Raw genomic sequence first — 7,478 nt, 5'->3', positions numbered from 1 at the left:
AGTCGGACATGACTGAGCGACTGAACTGAACTGAACTGAACCCAATCAGGTCAAATAGAGCTAATCCTGGGACTTTTGAGCAATCAAAAAAGAATTTGTTTTTCTCACAGCTTAGAGGTGTGAAGATGCAAGCCTGGAATTTCCACTTGGAGGGAAACTCTGAGTAAAATCAAAGAGAAATGCACTGAGGAAAAACAGAGAGAGAGAATCCAGGTCCTGATGCTATAGTTTGCATCTGTTTATCCAGTTACTGTTAAGTTAATGCGCTGTTGAAATACATTGGGATGGCAAAAACTTTTTGGCCAATTCAATACATATATATATATCGAACCAACACTCTAATTTTTTTTTAAATCCTGATATCATTTATTGGCACAAAAATTACTCAGATACAACATGGTGTCTAGACCTGGCTACATTTTATACTTTGGGGATTCAGTTTAATACTTCTTTTGCTCGTAACTCCCAACATGTCGTAGAACTTTCTGTGTTCAGCACCTCCATGATAGAATTTCTGTACTCTAAGCCCCTTGCTTTAAACACAGCATTTAGACCTCATTGAAAACAACCCCCCTACACACACACACACACACACACGTTTGTGTGTGTTTCTATGTTTTGGTTTAAGAAAGTTTGTATTGGATTTCTATCCTTTGCACCCTAAAAGGTTCTACCTAATACACCCATAACAAGTTAGACGTTGTGTTGGGCACCATGGAGAATCTCAAGATGAGCAAATTCCTCTCTCTGAATTGAGAGAGGAAATAAATGGTTCCATATTTGAAGCTGATGATATTATTGGAAGAGGAAGTAGAAAAGCACAACTAATTATTCCACTTGTATTTTGCCTCTATCATTTCAAGAAAAGTAAACATCGTATGGAGAGGGTAGAACAAATGTTTTGTCAGGGCTCAGAAATCTGAGATAAATGAGGAGGTGGAAGACAGCTCTCCACTGCCTTGAGTGAGTCCACATTGCTTGGCTCACCTGAGCTACATTGAAGTGTGCTTACAGGCCTTAAAGAATGCCAAGCCACAGGGAATGCTCTCTGAAGGACTGTGAGGAATTGAAAAATTGTCTGGATTTTTTAATGAATTTTATTATTTACAGTCCAGTGAGTTGTATTTAATCCTTGGAAAAATTAAACAGTTGTTTTTTTAACACATTAGAAAAATGTGTTCATTTCTTAAATTAAATATTTTTTAAAGGAACTAATTAGCCCATTTTTTTCACCAGCAATTGTATATAACAAGAGAAACAACAATAACAAACACCTTAGTCTGAAAAAAATAGTTTTAATCTCCAAATTGAGGAATGTGTCAAGATTAAGACCTTTAAGCCCAATCTATACATTCAAGAATGACAAGGAATTTGAATTGGATTTTAGTATTTGACCAATTTCTTTTTCTCCAGAACAACAGCATGAGTTCAAAAAGAACAAGGAGTACCAAACCAATCTTCTGTCATTAATAAAATTATAAGATGAGCATAAAAGGGAATATGACAGACATAACGAATCCAAATGGTAAAGTGATTGGCAGTATTTTTTCTTGTTTTTGAAAGTTCTTATTTTCCAATGGAGAAACAAGCCACAGGATAGTACAGCTAAAATTATTAATTGATCAGAACTAAACAGTGTTTGATCAATGGAGTAACTGTAGGGGGGTTTCCAAGGGAATGCTATGAGGCTCTATCCTACTTAAAATGATGTATCAGTGATTTTGATCCTTACTGATTTTAAAATCGTATCAACCTGGGAGAGATTGGTTAATGAAATCATGACTTAAAAGATCATAACAGACTAATAATTTATCTCAAAAGCAACAATACGATTTTTTAATAAAAATGTAAAGTCCTACATTTAGGTTAGAAAAAAAAAATTACACAAGTACAGAAGGAGGAAGACCTGGTTTAACTGCTTCGCATCCAAAAGTGATGAGGTGTTTCGCTTGACCACACAGTGCAATATCATGTCACCACGATGGATGATAATATAGGATACTTCCTGACGTGGGGGAAAATAACATGTAACATTTTCGTAAGTGGATCAAACCAGTTTATAAAATTATAAGACACATACATAAACATAGTTATTAATAGGAAGAAGATCCAAAAGGTAGCAAGCAGTAACTCTCAGTGGTGATAATACAGGTCACCTTCTTCTTTCTGTTTCACACATTTGCTGCAGTCACTTTGTATAATAAGTATTTACTGAAAATACTTTGTATAATAAAAATTTTATTTTGGCTCAATACAGATAAAAAGTGTAAGGTGGCTAATAAAAAAAGAAACAACACAAATGCAGTTTTAGGCTGCATTCAGAGAATTATATTTTCTGGAAACGAGACATTGATCAGTTCACCATGCTCTGTACTGGGACGGCCATATTGTGTCATAATATCTCCACTTGCTGCACTCCCAGAATTTATCACAATGTGTAAAATGCCTTTATTTGCTCTTCCATTGACTTCTGCTCCACTAGCCAGTATGTTTGTGAGGCCAGAGACGCTGACCTTCCTTATTACTGCGTCACCAGCACCTCATCCAGTACCTGAAACAATGAAGACGTTCAAATAACATTCATTAAATAGGTGAATAACAGAGGCTTTACTATACTGCACTTTACTGTGCCTATCTTTCAGTCTAGGATGCATTTACTGGATATATTCTTGGGAAACTTTTCACACATATCAGACCCAGAAGAGAAGGAGAAATAATGAAGCGGCAAGAAGCCAATTATCAAAATTTCAAAGTTTGGGCTTGATACATATTCACAAATAACTAGGGGACAGCTGCAGTGTGGTGGATTAAAAATAAATTACTTTCACGTGATTAAGGTTGCTCTCTTCCCAAAGGTTGTCATTTAGTCCCTTTTGACAGGACCTTGCAGAGGAGAATAAGATAACTGCTGTGATTGGGCAAAATAAAATATAACAAAGTTACAGCTCTTCTAAGGGCTGGGTGTTCGGGCTCTATGGATTCATATTTAAATCAGATTCTGAGCAGATGAAAGGCATGTACAGTAAGTCAGCCTGAAGAGAAAGACAGGCATATGTGCCCCCCTGGGAAACAACTGAGCCTTTAGCAGGCGCCAGGATTTGGGAAAACTAGGGGTGGGGGTGGGGGGGGGGGGAAGGTTGGAAGGGAGGAGGGAAGGAGCCATCAGTCTCTGTGCCACTTTCAAGATCCACAGTAAGTGTGTTTCTGTAGGCAGATTGCATCTCAGAGGAGCCCTGTAGCTCAAGATAAAGATGTCCATATAAGATGCAAATTAGGACCCCACTGCAGAGGTGTCTGCAAAGAGCTCATAACCTGGGGAGAGGCTTGGAAACAGCCTGAAGAAAGGACAGTTTGGTGAGAGGGAGGAGACCAAATGTCTTTGGCTAAAAGAAAGTTGCTGTCATTGTCCCCGATGGTGATGCTGCTTTATTATCCCTGGGTTCTCTGAGCCACGGGCACAGATGAGAGAGGGCTGGATCTCTTGGCTCCATCATCTAGCATTAGAAGAGGAACACTCCCCTCCTCCAGTCTGCCTGGTTTTAGGACCCCACCCGATTTTCCTTCACACCTTATATCTCCACTGCTGGATCCACTTGCTGCCAATGTGCACGTTTCTCTCCACCAGCCTCTGCCTAAGCCATCCCTGGACACAAGGAAAGTGTCTTCCCCCCTGTCTTCAGATCTAGTATCTGAATGACAGCTTGTTTGGTACTTTACAACTGACTTCCTTGGGGGCTCAGTCGGTAAAGAATCCTCCTGCAATGTGGGAGACCTGGATTCGATCCCTGGGTTGGGAAGATCCCCTGGAGAAGGGCAGGGCAACCCACTCCAGTATTCTTGCCTGGAGAATCCCCATGGACAGAGGAGCCTGGTGGGCTGCAGTCCATTGGGTCACACAGAGTCGAACACGACTAAGCAGCTTAACACACAAACACACCTACGTACCACGTGCTGTGTCTCACTTGACCTTCACAACAATCCTTTGGGGAACCCAATGAGAAAGAGAAAAAGCATTAATAACTGCTAAGCATTAACAACTCTGGAGCATGGCACAGCTGAGCTTGGGTCCTGCTCCCACCTCCTAGCTGTGTAACTTAAGCCTCACCTTTCTGTGCCTCAGTTTCCAGTTCTCAGCCTGACTTTTAGCCCAGAAGGTAATACTGCTACTGCTAAGTCACTTCAGTCGTGTCCGACTCTGTGCGACCCCATGGACTGCAGCCCACCAGGCTCCTCCGTCCATGGGATTTTCCAGGCAAGAGTACTGGAGTGGGGTGCCATTGCCTTCTCCGAGAAGGTGATACAGAGTTTGCTTAAGAACTTAGCTCTGGAGACTGGCTGCCCAGGTAGAATCTCTGCCACTGACCAGACATATGACTTAGGGCAAGTTACTGAAGTTCTCTGTGCCTCAGGGTCCACATCTGGAAACAGAGGATGATGATATAGCCAACTTGGAGGTTTGCTGTGAGGATTAGAGAAGTAAACACATGTGAAATACTCTGATGAAAATCCGGCACACTGTTATCATTATATAAGCTTTACTATTAATCTTGCATGCATGCTAAGTCTCTTCAGTCGTGTCCGACTGCAACCCTATGGAATGTAGCCCACCAGGCTCCTCTGTCCATGGGATTCTCCAGGCAAGAATACTGGAATGGGTTGCCCTGTCCTCCTCCAGGGGATCTTATTAGTCTTCAAAAACTATTTTTTTTTTTTTTGTCCTGCTACTAAAAGTAACACATCAGCACTGCAGAAATCTTGGGGGATCTCTAGTTTGCTATTTATATGTAATTATTTTTTAACAAGAGTCTCAGTGAGCACTACTTTAAAATATTTAGCCAATGCCTCCTCTCCCGTGGTCCCATCCCCCTCCATCCAGGCTGTCCTCATCACTGAGCTGAAAAGCAGAAGTGAGAACTCAAGAGCTGGGCAGGCGAGCACCCCTCCAGCAACCACTTTCCCTCCCCCAATGACCACCTTGGCAACAAACAATCAGGAGAGAACAGGATGCAAATTAAGCCCAGAAGTTTCTTCCTTGGGGCTAGTGGCTTATTTATTTTATGTGGGTTTTTGTTGTTCTGTTGTCATTTTCATTTGTCCTCTCTGCACCACTCTCCCTCTGGCAAGTAGCCACTCACTTTCAGAATCTAGGAAGATGACAAAGTTCCCATAATGTGTGCTGGCCTGGAAAAAGAGAGGAAAAAGGAAACATCCATATGCTTCCAGGTGAGGGAAGGAAATGGGTTCTCCACGGTCTCCCCTCCTGTGGCCTCCCCTGCCACACCTGAGAAGCCCCCTCACCCTCTCGACCCAACAAAATGCCAGGCTGCCTTCCCAAAGTCAGACAGGGCCTCTTGGTGCTTCCAGCCACACCCCTTTGAGATACAGGGGGGTGTTTCTCTTAAGTAGCTCACGTATGAGGAATCGGATAATTTAACATCTAACCTAGGAGTTTTCAAGTGAAAGGGGACACAGTTACCAGTAAGTGGCAAAGACGAGGACGGGTGGTCACCCTGGAAGTCCCAGGTTCCTGACGTGCAACTGCTTCGTTCCTGGGTCTCCCCATGAGACCACTAATTCTCAGAGCCAAACTGCCTTTTGAGGCTTCAAGTTGCCCCACCTTTAGTCTCTTCTCCAGATTTTTTCGTGCAATCTTACAATGTTCTAACTACAATGGAAGAAGCAAATATTCATCCAAGACAGAAACGATGTCCATGTTCCCTCATTAGAGAAGGAAGAAACCTCATTCCATACCAGGCCTACACTCCACACCAGCTTCATCGGTGTTTGTTGAATGAATGGTATTAAATTCAAGTAGTTCTTGAGATAATAAAATAGATAACATTGATTAAGTGCTTTTTCTATGACAGGCACAAGGCTCAATACTTTAAACATCTTATCTCATTTGATGCTCCTAATAACCCCAGGAGAAGAGACATCCCAAATAACAGATGAGGGAACAGAGACTTAGAAAGGTTGAATAATTATCCAAGGTCACGGAGCTGATAAGTGGCAATGCTAAGACTCAAGTCCACGTCTACCAACAAAATCCCCTTTTTTAACCACTATTAATACAGATAAAGATAATGATAGTAATAACAAACACTGTGTGTCAGGCACACTAAGCATGTTACATCTGTAACTATAATACATGTCCATACACTATCGCTAGAACATTGGTATTGATTATACCCATCCTACAGGTGAAGAGATTGAGGAACAGAGAGGCTAAATGACATGTCCAGGGTCACACAGCTCCTCAAGTGCCTGAGCTGAGACACAAACCCAAGCAGTCCGGCTTGAGAGGCCCTGTCCTCTACCATCCCTCCTATCTCCCCATCTCACTCCTCTATTACTGATCATGATCCAGAATAACAGTTTTGAATGGGAGCTTTTCTTTAGCAGGACTTTGATACTTTCATTCAATGTAAAAACCTATTATTATTTCTTTGACCCTGGACTTCTGGAGACTGTCAGGGACACAGCAGAAAACACAAGTCTTCCTCCTCCAGAAACTTCCAGTCCCTTCCAGGCTGAGATTCCATAAGTAGTAGGTATTTACCGAGTCCCAGCTAGACACCAGCACTTTGCTAGATCCTTGTGCTTTCCTGCTTTCTTTGATCTGCACAACCATCCTAGGGTTTTGTGGAGACCCATGCTATCCATTTAATAGGTAAACAAACAATGACTTCCAGGGGAAAAAAGAGATCCCTTAGCTGTTGGCTGTGGCTCCACTTGGCCAGGAATTCTCCCAGGCCCATCCTCAGATCAGTCAGCTTCACACAAGCCAGCAGTATTCACACTTGATTTTTTTCTTAATATTCAGTTCTCATATACACATACACATATACACACTTACAAAAAAGCCTAGCCTATTTAAGAACTAAATATAGAACTGATTGCTGGGCGCAGTGTTTATTCTAATCCGTGCAGGTTCATAAAGTCCACTTTAGACCCAAATAAGGCTGACTCACATATGTAAAAGAAAATCAGTTCCTATTTACAAGCTCCATAAAATCTGCTGCAAATACTTAGGCAGAAAGACGCAGCAAAGGCATTTACAACCTTCCCCACACATCTCCCTGGCAGGGGTCTCAAGGAGCTTTGGAGAGAGCTGAAAACCCAAAAACTATAAGGCTCAAGTAATCTACAAGGGTAATATACCTTAATTACTAAGTGAACAGGGCAATCTGAGAATACTGTATTCAAATGGATTTTCCTTTGCAAAACCACTGCAAACTATGTCAAATGATATGTTTAAGGGACCAGACTCATAAATATACACATATACAGGCTTTTTGTCCCTAAAATGTCCAAGCAGTATTGTCATTTCTGTGGGCAAACACTATCTCCATGCCCAGTCTGGTGCCACCCAAGCTCATCAGTCATTAAACATCACCTACTAGCCCTCCAGCATCTCTTCCTTGCCCCACCCTGTAGTGTGCACAAGTGGGGAAATCTGCCACATGACCCATAGGTTA

Source organism: Bos taurus, chromosome 26 (genome assembly GCF_002263795.3).
Source record: "Bos taurus isolate L1 Dominette 01449 registration number 42190680 breed Hereford chromosome 26, ARS-UCD2.0, whole genome shotgun sequence".
NCBI classification, from domain to species: domain Eukaryota; kingdom Metazoa; phylum Chordata; class Mammalia; order Artiodactyla; family Bovidae; genus Bos; species Bos taurus.
The sequence above is the reverse complement of the archived record's forward strand: the minus strand, read 5'-3'. Positions refer to the sequence as shown.